The sequence below is a fragment of the Andrena cerasifolii genome, unplaced genomic scaffold (genome assembly GCF_050908995.1).
Source record: "Andrena cerasifolii isolate SP2316 unplaced genomic scaffold, iyAndCera1_principal scaffold0218, whole genome shotgun sequence".
Classification (NCBI taxonomy): Eukaryota; Metazoa; Arthropoda; class Insecta; order Hymenoptera; family Andrenidae; genus Andrena; species Andrena cerasifolii.
Window position 1 is genome coordinate 33,090 of NW_027485111.1, and position 21,317 is coordinate 54,406.

General features: G+C 21.2%; 2 long non-coding RNA genes across 2 annotated transcripts; both read right to left on the reverse strand.

Annotated features, from left to right (window-relative positions):
* Positions 1-627: 627 nt before the first annotated feature.
* LOC143378095 (uncharacterized) lies at positions 628-3,080 on the reverse strand. The gene is made up of 2 exons (XR_013087498.1): positions 1,954-3,080; positions 628-1,914 (listed from the first exon to the last, which is right to left on the reverse strand). It is a non-coding gene; the product is annotated as an uncharacterized LOC143378095 (long non-coding RNA).
* Positions 3,081-3,849: 769 nt separating this feature from the next.
* On the reverse strand, positions 3,850-6,008 carry LOC143378096 (uncharacterized). Its single transcript, XR_013087499.1, has 3 exons — positions 5,499-6,008; positions 5,035-5,059; positions 3,850-4,085 (listed from the first exon to the last, which is right to left on the reverse strand). It is a non-coding gene; the product is annotated as an uncharacterized LOC143378096 (long non-coding RNA).
* Between the last annotated feature and the right edge of the window lie 15,309 nt (positions 6,009-21,317).

The following is a 21,317-nucleotide window of genomic DNA, read 5'->3' on the forward strand; positions in this document are numbered from 1 at the left end:
TTCTTTATCTATTTTTTTCTCTAATTTATTTACAAATTTTTTCTTTGTTTATTTACCTATTTCTTCCTCTAATTTATTTATCTATTTTTTCTCTAATTTATTTACCTATTTTTCTCTATTTATTTATCTATTTTTTCTGTATTTATTTACCTACTTTGTTTTCTGTACTTCATTACCTATTTTTCTCTATTTATTGTCCTATTTTTTTCTCTAAATTATTTACCTATTTTTGTCTATTTATTTACCTATTTTCTGTATTTATTTACCTCGTTTGTATTCTCTACTTCATTACCTATTTTTCACTATTTCTTTATCTATTTTTTTCTCTAATTTATTTACAAATTTTTTCTTTGTTTATTTACCTATTTTTTCATCTAATTTATTTATCTATTTTTTCTCTAATTTATTTACCTATTTTTCTCTATTTATTTATCTATTTTTTCTGTATTTATTTACCTACTTTGTTTTCTGTACTTCATTACCTATTTTTCTCTATTTATTTGCCTATTTTTTTCTCTAAATTCTTTACCTATTTTTCTCTAGTTATTTACCTCTTTTTTCTGTATTTATTTACCTACTTTGTTTTCTCTACTTCATTACCTATTTTTCTCTGTTTATTTACCTATTTTTTCCTCTAATTTATTTACCAATTTTTTATTTACCTTTTTTCCTTTGGTTTATTTACCTATTTTTCTCTATTTATACACCTATTTTTTCTCTACCTAATTTACCTATTTTTCTGTATTTATTTACGTATTTGTTCTCTATTTATTTGCCTCTTTTGTTTTCTCTATTTATTTACCTATTTTTCTCTAGATAATTTACCTATTTTTCCCTATTTTATTTACCTATTTTTTTTATTTATTTACCAATTTTTCCCTATTTTATTTACCTATTTTTTTTATTTATTTACCAATTTTTCCCTATTTTATTTACCTATTTTTTCTCTATTTATTTACCTCTTTTGTTTTCTCTATTTACTTAACTATTTTTTCTCTAGTTGTTTACCTACTTTTTTCTCTAATTTATTTACCTCTTTTGTTTTCTCTATTCATTTACTTTTTTCTATTTATTTACCTCTTTCTTTCTCTAATTTATACACCTATATTTTCTCTACTTCATTACCTATTTTTCCCTATTTTATTTACCTATTTTTTCTCTATTTATTTACCTCTTTTGTTTTCTCTATTTACTTAACTATTTTTTCTCTAGTTGTTTACCTACTTTTTTCTCTAATTTATTTACCTCTTTTGTTTTCTCTATTCACTTACTTTTTTCTATTTATTTACCTCTTTCTTTCTCTAATTTATACACCTATATTTTTCTCTACTTCATTACCTATTTTTCTCTATTTATTTGAATATTTTTTTCTCTAAATTATTTACCTATTTTTGTCTATTTATTTACCTATTTTCTGTATTTATTTACCTCGTTTGTATTCCCTACTTCATTACCTATTTTTCACTATTTCTTTATCTATTTTTTTCTCTAATTTATTTACAAATTTTTTCTTTGTTTATTTACCTATTTTATCCTCTAATTTATTTATCTATTTTTTTCTCTAATTTATTTACCTATTTTTCTCTATTTATTTACCTATTTTTCTCTATTTATTTACCCATTTTTCTCTATTTATTTACCTATTGTTTCTCTAGTCATTTACCTATATTTTCTCTCATTTATTTTCCTATTTTTTCTCTGTTTATTTACCTATTTTTTCCTTTAATTTCTTTACATATTTTTTTATTTACCTTTTTTTCTTTGATTTATTTAGCTATTTATCTCTATTTATACACCCATTTTTTCTCCAGATAATTTACCTATTTTTCTCTGTTTATTTACCTATTTTTTCTCTATTTATTTACCTGCTTTGTTTTCTCTATTTATTTACCTTTTTTCCCTCTATTTATTTACCTATTTTTTTTAATTAGCTATTTTTCTCTATTTATACACCTATTTTTTCTCTAGTTTATTTACCTCTTTTTTCTGTATTTATTTACCTACTTTGTTTTCTCTACTTCATTACCTATTTTTCTCTGTTTATTTACCTATTTTTTCCTCTAATTTATTTACCTTTTTTCCTTTGGTTTATTTACCTATTTTTCTCTATTTATACAACTATTTTTTCTCTACCTAATTTACCTATTTTTCTGTATTTATTTACCTATTTGTTCTCTATTTATTTGCCTCTTTTGTTTTCTCTATTTATTTACCTATTTTTCTCTAGATAATTTACCTATTTTTTCTCTATTTATTTACCTATTTTTCCTCTATTTATTTTCGAATTTTTTCTCTATTCATTTACTTTTTTCTATTTATTTACCTCTTTCTTTCTCTAATTTATACACCTATATTTTCTCTATTTATTTACCTATTTTTCTCTATTTATTTACCTTTTTCTCTATTTATTTACCTATTGTTTCTCTAGTCATTTACCTATATTTTCTCTCATTTATTTTCCTATTTTTCTCTGTTTATTTACCTATTTTTTCCTTTAATTTCTTTACATATTTTTTATTTACGTTTTTTTCTTTGATTTATTTAGCTATTTATCTCTATTTATACACCCATTTTTTCTCCAGATAATTTACCTATTTTTTCTCTATTTATTTTCCTATTTTTTCTCTATTTGTTTACCTCTTTTGTTTTCTCTACTTATTTACCTATTTTTCTCTGTTTATTTACCTATTTTTCCCTATTTTATTTACCTATTTTTTTATTTATTTACCAATTTTTCCCTATTTTATTTACCTATTTTTTCTCTATTTATTTACCTCTTTTGTTTTCTCTATTTACTTAACTATTTTTTCTCTAGTTATTTACCTACTTTTTTCTCTAATTTATTTACCTCTTTTGTTTTCTCTATTTATTTACCTATTTTTCTCTAGATAATTTACCTATTTTTCTCTATTTATTTACCTATTTTTTCTCTATTTATTTTCCAATTTTTTCTCTATTCATTTACTTTTTTCTATTTATTTACCTCTTTCTTTCTCTAATTTATACACCTATATTTTCTCTACTTCATTACCTATTTTTCTCTATTTATTTGAATGTTTTTTTCTCTAAATTATTTACCTATTTTTGTCTATTTATTTACCTATTTTCTGTATTTATTTACCTCGTTTGTATTCCCTACTTCATTACCTATTTTTCACTATTTCTTTATCTATTTTTTTCTCTAATTTATTTACAAATTTTTTCTTTGTTTATTTACCTATTTTTTCCTCTAATTTATTTATCTATTTTTTTCTCTAATTTATTTACCTATTTTTCTCTATTTATTTATCTATTTTTTCTGTATTTATTTACATACTTTGTTTTCTGTACTTCATTACCTATTTTTCTCTATTTATTTACCTATTTTTCTCTAGATAATTTACCTATTTTTCTCTATTTATTTACCTATTTTTCCTCTATTTATTTTCGATTTTTTTCTCTATTCATTTACTTTTTTCTATTTATTTACCTCTTTCTTTCTCTAATTTATACACCTATATTTTCTCTAGTCATTTACCTATATTTTCTCTCATTTATTTTCCTATTTTTTCTCTGTTTATTTACCTATTTTTTCCTTTAATTTCTTTACATATTTTTTTTATTTACCTTTTTTTCTTTGATTTATTTAGCTATTTATCTCTATTTATACACCTATTTTTTCTCTACCTAATTTACCTATTTTTCTGTATTTATTTACCTATTTGTTCTCTATTTATTTGCCTCTTTTGTTTTCTCTATTTATTTACCTATTTTTCTCTAGATAATTTACCTATTTTTGCTCTATTTATTTACCTATTTTTCCTCTATTTATTTTCGAATTTTTTCTCTATTCATTTACTTTTTTCTATATATTTACCTCTTTCTTTCTCTAATTTATACACCTATATTTTCTCTATTTATTTTCCTATTTTTTCTCTGTTTATTTACCTATTCTTTCCTTTAATTTCTTTACATATTTTTTTATTTACCATTTTTTCTTTGATTTATTTAGCTATTTATCTCTATTTATACACCCATTTTTTCTCCAGATAATTTACCTATTTTTTCTCTATTTATTTTCCTATTTTTTCTCTATTTGTTTACCTCTTTTGTTTTCTCTACTTATTTACCTATTTTTCTCTGTTTATTTACCTATTTTTCCCTATTTTATTTACCTATTTTTTTATTTATTTACCTATTTTTCCCTATTTTATTTACCTATTTTTTCTCTATTTATTTACCTCTTTTGTTTTCTCTATTTACTTAACTATTTTTTCTCTAGTTATTTACCTCTTTTTTCTGTATTTATTTACCTACTTTGTTTTCTCTACTTCATTACCTATTTTTCTCTATTTATTTGCCTATTTTTTTCTCTAAATTATGTACCTATTTTTCTCTATTTATTTACCTATTTTCTGTTTTTATTTACCTCCTTTGTATTCTCTACTTCATTATCTATTTTTCACTATTTCTTTATCTATTTTTTTCTGTAATTTATTTACCTATTTTTTCTCTGTTTATTTAGCTTCTTTTTCTCTATTATATTTACCTACTTTTCTCTATTTATTTACCTATTTTTTCTCTAGTTACTTACCTCTTTTTTCTGTATTTATTTACCTCCTTTGTATTCTCTACTTCATTACCTATTTTTCACTATTTCTTTATCTATTTTTTTCTCTAATTTATTTACTAATTTTTTCTCTGTTTATTTACCTATTTTTTCCTCTAATTTATTTATCTATTTTTTTCTCTAATTTATTTACCTATTTTTTCTCTATTTATTTACCTGCTTTGTTTTCTCTATTTATTTACCTTTTTTCCCTCTACTTATTTACCTATTTTTTTTAATTAGCTATGTTTCTCTATTTACACACCTATTTTTTCTCTAGTTGATTTACCTCTTTTTTTCTGTATTTATTTACCTACTTTGTTTTCTCTACTTCATTACCTATTTTTCTCTGATTATTTACCTATTTTTTCCTCAAATTTATTTACCTATTTTTTATTTACCTTTTTTCCTTTGGTTTATTTACCTATTTTTCTCTATTTATACACCTATTTTTTTCTCTACCTAATTTACCTATTTTTCTATATTTATTTACCTATTTGTTCTCTATTTGTTTACCTCTTTTGTTTTCTCTACTTATTTACCTATTTTTCTCTGTTTATTTACCTATTTTTCCCTATTTTATTTACCTATTTTTTTATTTATTTACCAATTTTTCCCTATTTTATTTACCTATTTTTTCTCTATTTATTTACCTCTTTTGTTTTCTCTATTTACTTAACTATTTTTTCTCTAGTTATTTACCTACTTTTTTCTCTAATTTATTTACCTCTTTTGTTTTCTCTATTTATTTACCTATTTTTCTCTAGATAATGTACCTATTTTTCTCTATTTATTTACCTATTTTTTCTCTATTTATTTTCCAATTTTTTCTCTATTCATTTACTTTTTTCTATTTATTTACCTCTTTCTTTCTCTAATTTATACACCTATATTTTTTCTACTTCATTACCTATTTTTCTCTATTTATTTGAATATTTTTTTCTCTAAATTATTTACCTATTTTTTCTCTAGTTACTTACCTCTTTTTTCTGTATTTATTTACCTCCTTTGTATTCTCTACTTCATTACCTATTTTTCTCTATTTATTTATCTATTTTTCTGTATTTATTTACCTACTTTGTTTTCTGTACTTCATTACCTATTTTTCTCTATTTATTGTCCTATTTTTTTCTCTAAATTATTTACCTATTTTTGTCTATTTATTTACCTATTTTCTGTATTTATTTACCTCGTTTGTATTCTCTACTTCATTACCTATTTTTCACTATTTCTTTATCTATTTTTTTCTCTAATTTATTTGCAAATTTTTTCTTTGTTTATTTACCTATTTTTTCCTCTAATTTATTTATCTATTTTTTCTCTAATTTATTTACCTATTTTTCTCTATTTATTTATCTATTTTTTCTGTATTTATTTACCTACTTTGTTTTCTGTACTTCATTACCTATTTTTCTCTATTTATTTGCCTATTTTTTTCTCTAAATTATTTACCTATTTTTGTCTATTTATTTACCTATTTTCTGTATTTACTTACCTCCTTTGTATTCTCTACTTCATTACCTATTTTTCACTATTTCTTTATCTATTTTTTTCTCTAATTTATTTACTATTTTTTCCTCTAATTTATTTATTTATTTTTTTCTCTAATTTATTTACCTACTTTTTCTCTATTTATTTACCTATATTTTCTCTAGTTACTTACCTCTTTTTTCTGTATTTATTTATCTCGTTTGTATTCTCTACTTCATTACCTATTTTTCACTATTGATTTATCTATTTTTTCTCTAATTTATTTACAAATTTTTTCTCTGTTTATTTACCTATTTTTTCCTCTAATTTATTTATCTATTTTTTTCTCTAATTTATTTACCTATTTTTCTCTATTTATTTATCTATTTTTCTGTATTTATTTACCTACTTTGTTTTCTGTACTTCATTACCTATTTTTCTCTATTTATTGTCCTATTTTTTTCTCTAAATTATTTACCTATTTTTGTCTATTTATTTACCTATTTTCTGTATTTACTTACCTCCTTTGTATTCTCTACTTCATTACCTATTTTTCACTATTTCTTTATCTATTTTTTTCTCTAATTTATTTACTCTAATTTATTTATTTATTTTTTTCTCTAATTTATTTACCTACTTTTTCTCTATTTATTTACCTATATTTTCTCTAGTTACTTACCTCTTTTTTCTGTATTTATTTACCTCGTTTGTATTCTCTACTTCATTACCTATTTTTCACTATTGATTTATCTATTTTTTTCTCTAATTTATTTACTAATTTTTTCTCTGTTTATTTACCTATTTTTTCTCTAATTTATTTATCTATTTTTTTCTCTAATTTATTTACCTATTTTTTCTCTATTTATTTACCTGCTTTGTTTTCTCTATTTATTTACCTTTTTTCCCTCTACTTATTTACCTATTTTTTTTAATTAGCTATGTTTCTCTATTTACACACCTATTTTTTCTCTAGTTGATTTACCTCTTTTTTCTGTATTTATTTACCTACTTTGTTTTCTCTACTTCATTACCTATTTTTCTCTGATTATTTACCTATTTTTTCCTCAAATTTATTTACCTATTTTTTATTTACCTTTTTTCCTTTGGTTTATTTACCTATTTTTCTCTATTTATACACCTATTTTTTCTCTACCTAATTTACCTATTTTTCTATATTTATTTACCTATTTGTTCTCTATTTGTTTACCTCTTTTGTTTTCTCTACTTATTTACCTATTTTTCTCTGTTTATTTACCTATTTTTCCCTATTTTATTTACCTATTTTTTTATTTATTTACCAATTTTTCCCTATTTTATTTACCTATTTTTTCTCTATTTATTTACCTCTTTTGTTTTCTCTATTTACTTAACTATTTTTTCTCTAGTTATTTACCTACTTTTTTCTCTAATTTATTTACCTCTTTTGTTTTCTCTATTTATTTACCTATTTTTCTCTAGATAATGTACCTATTTTTCTCTATTTATTTACCTATTTTTCTCTATTTATTTTCCAATTTTTTCTCTATTCATTTACTTTTTTCTATTTATTTACCTCTTTCTTTCTCTAATTTATACACCTATATTTTTTCTACTTCATTACCTATTTTTCTCTATTTATTTGAATATTTTTTTCTCTAAATTATTTACCTATTTTTTCTCTAGTTACTTACCTCTTTTTTCTGTATTTATTTACCTCCTTTGTATTCTCTACTTCATTACCTATTTTTCTCTATTTATTTATCTATTTTTCTGTATTTATTTACCTACTTTGTTTTCTGTACTTCATTACCTATTTTTCTCTATTTATTGTCCTATTTTTTTCTCTAAATTATTTACCTATTTTTGTCTATTTATTTACCTATTTTCTGTATTTATTTACCTCGTTTGTATTCTCTACTTCATTACCTATTTTTCACTATTTCTTTATCTATTTTTTTCTCTAATTTATTTGCAAATTTTTTCTTTGTTTATTTACCTATTTTTTCCTCTAATTTATTTATCTATTTTTTCTCTAATTTATTTACCTATTTTTCTCTATTTATTTATCTATTTTTTCTGTATTTATTTACCTACTTTGTTTTCTGTACTTCATTACCTATTTTTCTCTATTTATTTGCCTATTTTTTTCTCTAAATTATTTACCTATTTTGTCTATTTATTTACCTATTTTCTGTATTTACTTACCTCCTTTGTATTCTCTACTTCATTACCTATTTTTCACTATTTCTTTATCTATTTTTTTCTCTAATTTATTTACTATTTTTTCCTCTAATTTATTTATTTATTTTTTTCTCTAATTTATTTACCTACTTTTTCTCTATTTATTTACCTATATTTTCTCTAGTTACTTACCTCTTTTTCTGTATTTATTTACCTCGTTTGTATTCTCTACTTCATTACCTATTTTTCACTATTGATTTATCTATTTTTTCTCTAATTTATTTACAAATTTTTTCTCTGTTTATTTACCTATTTTTTCCTCTAATTTATTTATCTATTTTTTTCTCTAATTTATTTACCTATTTTTCTCTATTTATTTATCTATTTTTCTGTATTTATTTACCTACTTTGTTTTCTGTACTTCATTACCTATTTTTCTCTATTTATTGTCCTATTTTTTTCTCTAAATTATTTTACCTATTTTTGTCTATTTATTTACCTATTTCTGTATTTATTTACCTCGTTTGTATTCTCTACTTCATTACCTATTTTTCACTATTTCTTTATCTATTTTTTTCTCTAATTTATTTACAAATTTTTTCTTTGTTTATTTAACCTATTTTTTCCTCTAATTTATTTATCTATTTTTTCTCTAATTTATTTACCTATTTTTCTCTATTTATTTATCTATTTTTTCTGTATTTATTTACCTACTTTGTTTTCTGTACTTCATTACCTATTTTTCTCTGTTTATTTGCCTATTTTTTTCTCTAAATTATTTACCTATTTTTCTCTAGTTATTTACCTCTTTTTTCTGTATTTATTTACCTACTTTGTTTTCTCTACTTCATTACCTATTTTTCTCTATTTATTTGCCTATATTTTTCTCTAAATTATGTACCTATTTTTCTCTATTTATTTACCTATTTTCTGTTTTTATTTACCTCCTTTGTATTCTCTACTTCATTACCTATTTTTCACTATTTCTTTATCTATTTTTTTCTGTAATTTATTTACCTATTTTTTCTCTGTTTATTTAGCTACTTTTTCTGTATTATATTTACCTACTTTTTCTCTATTTATTTACCTATTTTTTCTCTAGTTACTTACCTCTTTTTTCTGTATTTATTTACCTCCTTTGTATTCTCTACTTCATTACCTATTTTTCACTATTGATTTATCTATTTTTTTCTCTAATTTATTTACAAATTTTTTCTCTGTTTATTTACCTATTTTTTCCTCTAATTTATTTATCTATTTTTTCTCTAATTTATTTACCTATTTTTCTCTATTTATTTATCTATTTTTTCTGTATTTATTTACCTACTTTGTTTTCTGTACTTCATTACCTATTTTTCTCTATTTATTTGCCTATTTTCTTCTCTAAATTATTTTCCTATTTTTGTCTATTTATTTACCTATTTTCTATATTTATTTACCTCCTTTGTATTATCTACTTCATTACCTATTTTTCACTATTTCTTTATCTATTTTTTTCTCTAATTTATTTACTATTTTTTTCTCTAATTTATTTACCTATTTTTCCTCTATTTATTTACCTGCTTTGTTTTCTCTATTTATTTACCTTTTTTCCCTCTATTTATTTACCTATTTTTTTTAATTAGCTATTTTTCTCTATTTATACACCTATTTTTTCTCTAGTTTATTTACCTCTTTTTTCTGTATTAATTTACCTACTTTGTTTTCTCTACTTCATTACCTATTTTTCTCTGTTTATTTACCTATTTTTTCCTCTAATTTATTTACCAATTTTTTATTTACCTTTTTTCCTTTGGTTTATTTACCTATTTTTCTCTATTTATACACCTATTTTTTCCTACCTAATTACCTATTTTTCTGTATTTATTTACGTATTTGTTCTCTATTTATTTGCCTCTTTTGTTTTCTCTATTTATTTACCTATTTTTCTCTAGATAATTTACCTATTTTTTCTCTATTCATTTACCTATTTTTCCTCTATTTATTTTCGAATTTTTTCTCTATTCATTTACTTTTTTCTATTTATTTACCTCTTTCCTTCTCTAATTTATACACCTATATTTTCTCTATTTATTTACCTATTTTTCTCTATTTATTTACCTATTCTTTCTCTTGTCATTTACCTATATTTTCTCTCATTTATTTTCCTATTTTTTCTCTGTTTATTTACCTATTTTTTCCTTTAATTTCTTTACATATTTTTTTATTTACCTTTTTTTCTTTGATTTATTTAGCTATTTATCTCTATTTATACACCTATTTTTTCTCTACCTAATTTACCTATTTTTCCGTATTTATTTACCTATTTGTTCTCTATTTATTTGCCTCTTTTGTTTTCTCTATTTATTTACCTATTTTTCTCTAGATAATTTACCTATTTTTCCCTATTTATTTACCTATTTTTCCTCTATTTATTTTCGAATTTTTTCTCTATTCATTTACTTTTTTCTATTTATTTACCTCTTTCTTTCTCTAATTTATACACTATATTTTCTCTATTTATTTACCTGTTTTTCTCTATTTATTTACCTCTTTTGTTTTCTCTACTTATTTACCTATTTTTCTCTGTTTATTTAACTATTTTTTCTCTATTTATTTACCTGCTTTGTTTTCTCTATTTATTTACCATTCTTCCCTCTATTTATTTACCTATTTTTTTTAATTAGCTATTTTTCTCTATTTATACACCTATTTTTTCTCTAGTTTATTTACCTCTTTTTTTCTGTATTTATTTACCTACTTTGTTTCCTCTACTTCATTACCAATTTTTCTCTGTTTATTTACCTATTTTTTCCTCTAATTTATTTACCTATTTTTTATTTACCTTTTTTCCCTTGGTTTATTTACATATTTTTCTCTATTTATCCACCTATTTTTCTCTACCTAATTTACCTATTTTTCTGTATTTATTTACCTATTTGTTCTCTATTTATTTGCCTCTTTTGTTTTCTCTATTTATTTACCTATTTTTCCTCTATTTATTTTCGAATTTTTTCTCTATTCATTTACTTTTTTCTATTTATTTACCTCTTTCTTTCTCTAATTTATACACCTATATTTTCTCTATTTATTTACCTATTCTTCTCTATTTATTTACCTATTTTTCTCTATTTATTTACCTATTGTTTCTCTAGTCATTTACCTATATTTTCTCTCATTTATTTTCCTATTTTTTCTCTGTTTATTTACCTATTTTTTCCTTTAATTTCTTTACATATTTTTTATTTACCTTTTTTTCTTTGATTTATTTAGCTATTTATCTCTATTTATACACCTATTTTTTCTCTACCTAATTTACCTATTTTTCTGTATTTATTTACCTATTTGTTCTCTATTTATTTGCCTCTTTTGTTTTCTCTATTCATTTACCTATTTTTCTCTAGATAATTTACCTATTTATTCTCTATTTATTTACCTATTTTTCCTCTATTTATTTTCGAATTTTTTCTCTATTCATTTACTTTTTTCTATTTATTTACCTCTTTCTTTCTCTAATTTATACACCTATATTTTCTCTATTTATTTACCTATTTTTCTCTATTTATTTACCCACTTTTCTCTATTTATTTACCTATTGTTTCTCTAGTCATTTACCTATATTTTCTCTCATTTATTTTCCTATTTTTCTCTGTTTATTTACCTATTTTTTCCTTTAATTTCTTTACATATTTTTTTATTTACCTTTTTTTCTTTGATTTATTTAGCTATTTATCTCTATTTATACACCTATTTTTTTCTCTACCTAATTTACCTATTTTTCTGTATTTATTTACCTATTTGTTCTCTATTTATTTGCCTCTTTTGTTTTCTCTATTTATTTACCTATTTTCTCTAGATAATTTGCCTATTTTTTCTCTATTTATTTACCTATTTTTCCTCTATTTATTTTCGAATTTTTTCTCTATTCATTTACTTTCTTCTATTTATTTACCTCTTTCTTTCTCTAATTTATACACCTATATTTTCTCTCATTTATTTTCCTATTTTTTCTCTGTTTATTTACCTATTTTTCCTTTAATTTCTTTACATATTTTTTTATTTACGTTTTTTTCTTTGATTTATTTAGCTATTTATCTCTATTTATACACCCATTTTTTCTCCAGATAATTTACCTATTTTTTCTCTATTTATTTTCAATTTTTTCTCTATTCATTTACTTTTTTCTATTTATTTACCTCTTTCTTTCTCTAATTTATACACCTATATTTTCTCTACTTCATTACCTATTTTTCTCTATTTGTTTGAATATTTTTTTCTCTAAATTATTCACCTATTTTTGTCTATTTATTTACCTTTTTCTGTATTTATTTACCTCGTTTGTATTCCCTACTTCATTTCCTATTTTTCACTATTTCTTTATCTATTTTTTTCTCTAATTTATTTACAAATTTTTTCTTTGTTTATTTACCTATTTTTTCCTCTAATTTATTTATCTATTTTTTTTCTCTAATTTATTTACCTATTTTTTTCTATTTATTTATCTATATTTTCTGTATTTATTTACCTACTTTGTTTTCTGTACTTCATTACCTATTTTTCTCTATTTATTTACCTATTTTTCTCTAGATAATTTACCTATTTTTCTCTATTTATTTACCTATTTTTCTCTAGATAATTTACCTATTTTTCTCTATTTATTTACCTATTTTCTGTTTTTATTTACCTCCTTTGTATTCTCTACTTCATTATCTATTTTTCACTATTTCTTTATCTATTTTTTTCTGTAATTTATTTACCTATTTTTTCTCTGTTTATTTAGCTACTTTTTCTCTATTATATTTACCTACTTTTTCTCTATTTATTTACCTATTTTTCTCTAGTTACTTACCTCTTTTTTCTGTATTTATTTACCTCCTTTGTATTCTCTACTTCATTACCTATTTTTCACTAGTTCTTGATCTATTTTTTTCTCTAATTTATTTACTAATTTTTTCTCTGTTTATTTACCTATTTTTTCCTCTAATTTATTTATCTATTTTTTTCTCTAATTTATTTACCTATTTTTTCTCTATTTATTTACCTGCTTTGTTTCCTCTATTTATTTACCTTTTTTCCCTCTATTTATTTACCTATTTTTTTTAATTAGCTATTTTTCTCTATTATACACCTATTTTTTCTCTAGTTTATTTACCTCTTTTTTCTGTATTTATTTACCTACTTTGTTATCTCTACTTCATTACCTATTTTTCTCTGTTTATTTACCTATTTTTCCTCTAATTTATTTACCTATTTTTTATTTACCTTTTTTCCTTTGGTTTATTTACCTATTTTTCTCTATTTATACACCTATTTTTTCTCTACCTAATTTACCTATTTTTCTGTATTTATTTACCTATTTGTTCTCTATTTATTTGCCTCTTTTGTTTTCTCTATTTATTTACCTATTTTTCTCTAGATAATTTACCTATTTTTTCTCTATTTATTTACCTATTTTTCCTCTATTTATTTTCGAATTTTTTCTCTATTTATTTACCTCTTTCTTTCTCTAATTTATACACCTATATTTTCTCTATTTATTTACCTATTCTTTCTCTAGTCATTTACCTATATTTTCTCTCATTTATTTTCCTATTTTTTCTCTGTTTTATTTACCTATTTTTTCCTTTAATTTCTTTACATATTTTTTTATTTTACCTTTTTTTCTTTGATTTATTTAGCTATTTATCTCTATTTATACACCCATTTTTTCTCCAGATAATTTACCTGTTTTTCTCTATTTATTTTCCTATTTTTTTCTCTATTTGTTTACCTCTTTTGTTTTCTCTACTTATTTACCTATTTTTCTCTGTTTATTTACCTATTTTTCCTATTTTATTTACCTATTTTTTTTATTTATTTACAAATTTTTCCCTATTTTATTTACCTATTTTTCTCTATTTACTTAACTATTTTTTCTCTAGTTATTTACCTACTTTTTTCTCTAATTTATTTACCTCTTTTGTTTTCTCTATTTATTTACCTATTTTTCTCTAGATAATTTACTTATTTTCTCTATTTACTTACCTATTTTTTCTCTATTTATTTTCCAATTTTTTCTCTATTCATTTACTTTTTTCTATTTATTTACCCTCTTTCTTTCTCTAATTTATACACCTATATTTCTCTATTTATTTACCTATTCTTTCTCTAGTCATTTACCTATATTTTCTCTCATTTATTTTCCTATTTTTTCTCTGTTTATTTACCTATTTTTTCCTTTAATTTCTTTACATATTTTTTTATTTACTTTTTTTCTTTGATTTATTTTAGCTATTTATCTCTATTTATACACCCATTTTTTCTCCAGATAATTTACCTATTTTTCTCTATTTATTTTCCTATTTTTTCTCTATTTGTTTACCTCTTTTGTTTTCTCTACTTATTTACCTATTTTTCTCTGTTTATTTACCTATTTTTCCCTATTTTATTTACCTATTTTTTATTTATTTACCTATTTTTCCCTATTTTATTTACCTATTTTTTCTCTATTTATTTACCTCTTTTGTTTCTCTATTTACTTAACTATTTTTTCTCTAGTTACTTACCTCTTTTTTCTGTATTTATTTACCTCCTTTGTATTCTCTACTTCATTACCAATTTTTCACTATTGATTTATCTATTTTTTTCTCTAATTTATTTACAAATTTTTTCTCTGTTTATTTACCTATTTTTTCCTCTAATTTATTTATTTATTTTTTTCTCTAATTTATTTACCTACTTTTTCTCTATTTATTTACCTATTTTTTCTCTAGTTACTTACCTCTTTTTTCTGTATTTATTTACCTCCTTTGTATTCTCTACTTCATTACCTATTTTTCACTATTGATTTATCTATTTTTTCTCTAATTTATTTACAAATTTTTTCTCTGTTTATTTACCTATTTTTTCCTCTAATTTATTTATCTATTTTTTCTCTAATTTATTTACCTATTTTTCTCTATTGATTTATCTATTTTTTCTCTATTTATTTACCTCCTTTGTTTTCTCTACTTCATTACCTATTTTTCTCTATTTATTTGCCTATTTTTTTCTCTAAATTATTTACCTATTTTTGTCTATTTATTTACCTATTTTCTGTATTTATTTACCTCGTTTGTATTCTCTACTTCATTACCTATTTTTCACTATTTCTTTATCTATTTTTTTCTCTAATTTATTTACAAATTTTTTCTTTGTTTCTTTACCTATTTTTTCCTCTAATTTATTTATCTATTTTTATCTCTAATTTATTTACCTATTTTTCTCTATTTATTTGCCTATTTTCTTCTCTAAATTAATTACCTATTTTTGTCTATTCATTTACTTTTTTCTATTTATTTACCTCTTTCTTTCTCTAATTTATACACCTATATTTTCTCTACTTCATTACCTATTTTTCTCTATTTATTTGCCTATTTTTTTCTCTAAATTATTTACCTATTTTTGTCTATTTATTTACCTATTTTCTGTATTTATTTACCTCGTTTGTATTCTCTACTTCATTACCTATTTTTCACTATTTCTTTATCTATCTTTTTCTCTAATTTATTTACAAATTTTTTCTTTGTTTATTTACCTATTTTTTCCTCTAATTTATTTATCTATTTTTTCTCTAATTTATTTACCTATTTTTCTCTATTTATTTACCTCTTTTGTTTTTTCTATTTACTTAACTATTTTTTCTCTAGTTATTTACCTCTTTTTTCTGTATTTATTTACCTCTTTTGTTTTCTCTATTTACTTAACTATTTTTTCTCTAGTTATTTACCTCTTTTTTCTGTATTTATTTACCTCCTTTGTATTCTCTACTTCATTACCTATTTTTCACTATTTCTTTATCTATTTTTTTCTCTAATTTATTTACAAATTTTTTCTTTGTTTCTTTACCTATTTTTTCCTCTAATTTATTTATCTATTTTTTCTCTAATTTATTTACCTATTTTTCTCTATTGATTTATCTATTTTTTCTGTATTTATTTACCTACTTTGTTTTCTGTACTTCATTACCTATTTTTCTCTATTTATTTGCCTATTTTTTTCTCTAAATTATTTACCTATTTTTGTCTATTTATTTACCTATTTTCTGTATTTATTTACCTCGTTTGTATTCTCTACTTCATTACCTATTTTTCACTATTTCTTTATCTATCTTTTTCTCTAATTTATTTACAAATTTTTTCTTTGTTTATTTACCTATTTTTTCCTCTAATTTATTTATCTATTTTTTCTCTAATTTATTTACCTATTTTTCTCTATTTATTTACCTCTTTTGTTTTTTCTATTTACTTAACTATTTTTTCTCTAGTTATTTACCTCTTTTTTCTGTATTTATTTACCTCTTTTGTTTTCTCTATTTACTTAACTATTTTTTCTCTAGTTATTTACCTCTTTTTTCTGTATTTATTTACCTACTTTGTTTTCTCTACTTCATTACCTATTTTTCTCTATTTATTTGCCTATTTTTTCTCTAAATTATGTACCTATTTTTCTCTATTTATTTACCTATTTTCTGTTTTTATTTACATCCTTTGTATTCTCTACTTCATTACCTATTTTTCACTATTTCTTTATCTATATTTTTCTGTAATTTATTTACCTATTTTTTCTCTGTTTATTTAGCTACTTTTACTCTATTATATTTACCTACTTTTTCTCTATTTATTTACCTATTTTTTCTCTTGTTACTTACCTCTTTTGTTTTTTCTATTTACTTAACTATTTTTTCTCTAGTTATTTACCTCTTTTTTCTGTATTTATTTACCTCCTTTGTATTCTCTACTTCATTACCTATTTTTCACTATTGATTTATCTATTTTTTTCTCTAATTTATTTACAAATTTTTTCTCTGTTTATTTACCTATTTTTTCCTCTAATTTATTTATCTATTTTTTTCTCTAATTTATTTACATATTTTTCTCTATTTATTTATCTATTTTTTCTGTATTTATTTACCTACTTTGTTTTCTGTACTTCATTACCTATTTTTCTCTATTTATTTGCCTATTTTCTTCTCTAAATTATTTACCTATTTTTGTCTATTTATTTACCTATTTTCTATATTTATTTACCTCCTTTGTATTCTCTACTTCATTACCTATTTTTCACTATTTCTTTATCTATTTTTTTCTCTAATTTAATTACTATTTTTTTCTCTAATTTATTTACCTATTTTTTCTCTATTTATTTACCTGCTTTGTTTTCTCTATTTATTTACCTTTTTTCCCTCTATTTATTTACCTATTTTTCTTAATTAGCTATTTTTCTCTATTTATACACCTATTTTTTCTCTAGTTTATTTACCTCTTTTTTCTGTATTTATTTACCTACTTTGTTTTCTCTGTTTATTTACCTATTTTTTCCTCTAATTTATTTACCAATTTTTTATTTACCTTTTTTCCTTTGGTTTATTTACCTATTTTTCTCTATTTATACACCTATTTTTTCTCTACTTAATTTACCTATTTTTCTGTATTTATTTACCTATTTGTTCTCTATTTATTTGCCTCTTTTGTTTTCTCTATTTATTTACCTATTTTTCTCTAGATAATTTACCTATTTTTCTCTAGATAATTTACCTATTTTTCTCTATTCAATCACCTATTTTTCCTCTATTTATTTTCGAATTTTTTCTCTATTCATTTACTTTTTTCTATTTATTTACCTATTTTTTCTGTAGTTACTTACCTCTTTTTTCTGTATTTATTTACCTACTTTGTTTTCTGTACTTCATTACCTATTTTTCTCTATTTATTTGCCTATTTTCTTCTCTAAATTATTTACCTATTTTTGTCTATTTATTTACCTATTTTCTATATTTATTTACCTCCTTTGTATTCTCTACTTCATTACCTATTTTTCACTATTGATTTATCTATTTTTTCTCTAATTTATTTACAAATTTTTTCTCTGTTTATTTACCTATTTTTTCCTCTAATTTATTTATCTATTTTTTCTCTAATTTATTTACCTATTTTTCTCTATTTATTTATCTATTTTTTCTGTATTTATTTACCTACTTTGTTTTCTGTACTTCATTACCTATTTTTCTCTATTTATTTGCCTATTTTCTTCTCTAAATTATTTACCTATTTTTGTCTATTTATTTACCTATTTTCTGTATTTATTTACCTCCTTTGTATTCTCTACTTCATTACCTATTTTTCACTATTTCTTTATCTATTTTTTTCTCTAATTTATTTACAAATTTTTTCTTTGTTTATTTACCTATTTTTTCCTCTAATTTATTTATCTATTTTTTCTCTAATTTATTTACCTATTTTTCTCTATTTATTTACCTCTTTTGTTTTTTCTATTTACTTAACTATTTTTTCTCTAGGTTATTTACCTCTTTTTTCTGTATTTATTTACCTCTTTTGTTTTCTCTATTTACTTAACTATTTTTTCTCTAGTTATTTACCTCTTTTTTCTGTATTTATTTACCTACTTTGTTTTCTCTAATTCATTACCTATTTTTCTCTATTTATTTGCCTATTTTTTTCTCTAAATTATGTACCTATTTTTCTCTATTTATTTACCTATTTTCTGTTTTTATTTACCTCCTTTGTATTCTCTACTTCATTACCTATTTTTCACTATTTCTTTATCTATTTTTTTCTGTAATTTATTTACCTATTTTTTCTCTGTTTATTTAGCTACTTTTTCTCTATTATATTTACCTACTTTTTCTCTATTTATTTACCTATTTTTTCTCTAGTTACTTACCTCTTTTTTCTGTATTTATTTACCTCCTTTGTATTCTCTACTTCATTACCTATTTTTCACTATTGATTTATCTATTTTTTCTCTAATTTATTTACCTATTTTTTCTCTATTTATTTACCTGCTTTGTTTTCTCTATTTATTTACCTTTTTTCCCTCTATTTATTTACCTATTTTTTTAATTAGCTATTTTCTCTATTTATACACCTATTTTTTCTCTAGTTTATTTACCTCTTTTTTCTGTATTTATTTACCTACTTTGTTTTCTCTACTTCATTACCTATTTTTCTCTGTTTATTTACCTATTTTTTCCTCTAATTTATTTACCAATTTTTTATTTACCTTTTTCCTTTGGTTTATTTACCTATTTTTCTCTATTTATACACCTATTTTTTCTCTACCTAATTTACCTATTTTTCTGTATTTATTTACCTATTTGTTCTCTATTTATTTGCCTCTTTTGTTTTCCTCTATTTATTTACCTATTTTTGCCTCTAGATAATTTACCTTTTTTTCTCTATTCATTTACCTATTTTTCCTCTATTTATTTTCGAATTTTTTCTCTATTCATTTACTTTTTTCTATTTATTTACCTGTTTCTTTCTCTAATTTATACACCTATATTTTCTCTATTTATTTACCTATTTTCTTAATTAGCTATTTTTCTCTATTTATACACCTATTTTTTCTCTAGTTTATTTACCTCTTTTGTTTTCTCTATTTATTTACCTATTTTTCTCTAGATAATTTACCTATTTTTCTCTAGATAATTTACCTATTTTTCTCTATTCAATCACCTATTTTTCCTCTATTTATTTTCGAATTTTTTCTCTATTCATTTACTTTTTTCTATTTATTTACCTATTTTTTCTGTAGTTACTTACCTCTTTTTTCTGTATTTATTTACCTACTTTGTTTTCTGTACTTCATTACCTATTTTTCTCTATTTATTTGCCTATTTTCTTCTCTAAATTATTTACCTATTTTTGTCTATTTATTTACCTATTTTCTATATTTATTTACCTCCTTTGTATTCTCTACTTCATTACCTATTTTTCACTATTTCTTTATCTATTTTTTTCTCTAATTTATTTACTATTTTTTTCTCTAATTTATTTACCTATTTTTTCTCTATTTATTTACCTGCTTTGTTTTCTCTATTTATTTACCTTTTTTCCCTCTATTTATTTACCTATTTTTTTTAATTAGCTATTTTTCTCTATTTATACACCTATTTTTTCTCTAGTTTATTTACCTCTTTTTTCTGTATTTATTTACCTACTTTGTTTTCTCTACTTCATTACCTATTTTTCTCTGTTTATTTACCTATTTTTTCCTCTAATTTATTTACCAATTTTTTATTTACCTTTTTTCCTTTGGTTTATTTACCTATTTTTCTCTATTTATACACCTATTTTTGCTCTACCTCATTTACCTATTTTTCTGTATTTATTTACCTATTTGTTCTCTATTTATTTGCCTCTTTTGTTTTCTCTATTTATTTACCTATTTTTCTCTAGATAATTTACCTATTTTTTTCTCTATTCATTTACCTATTTTTCCTCTATTTATTTTCGAATTTTTTCTCTATTCATTTACTTTTTTCTATTTATTTACCTGTTTCTTTCTCTAATTTATACACCTATATTTTCTCTATTTATTTACCTATTTTTCTCTATTTATTTACCTATTCTTTCTCTAGTCATTTACCTATATTTTCTCTTATTTATTTTCCTATTTTTTCTCTGTTTATTTACCTATTTTTTCCTTTAATTTCTTTACATATTTTTTTATTTACCTTTTTTTTCTTTGATTTATTTAGCTATTTATCTCTATTTATACACCCATTTTTTCTCCAGATAATTTACCTATTTTTTCTCTATTTATTTTCCTATTTTTTCTCTATTTGTTTACCTCTTTTCTTTTCTCTACTTATTTACCTATTTTTCTCTGTTTATTTACCTATTTTTCCCTATTTTATTTACCTATTTTTTCTCTATTTATTTACCTCTTTTGTTTTCTCTATTTACTTAACTATTTTTTCTCTAGTTATTTACCTCTTTTTTCTGTATTTATTTACCTACTTTGTTTTCTCTACTTCATTACCTATTTTTCTCTAATTATTTGCCTATTTTTTCTCTAAATTATGTACCTATTTTTCTCTATTTATTTACCTATTTTCTGTTTTTATTTACCTCCTTTGTATTCTCTACTTCATTACCTATTTTTCACTATTTCTTTATCTATTTTTTTCTCTAATTTATTTACCTACTTTTTCTCTGTTTATTTAGCTACTTTTTCTCTATTATATTTACCTACTTTTTCTCTATTTATTTATCTATTTTTTCTGTATTTATTTACCTACTTTGTTTTCTGTACTTCATTACCTATTTTTCTCTATTTATTTGCCTATTTTCTTCTC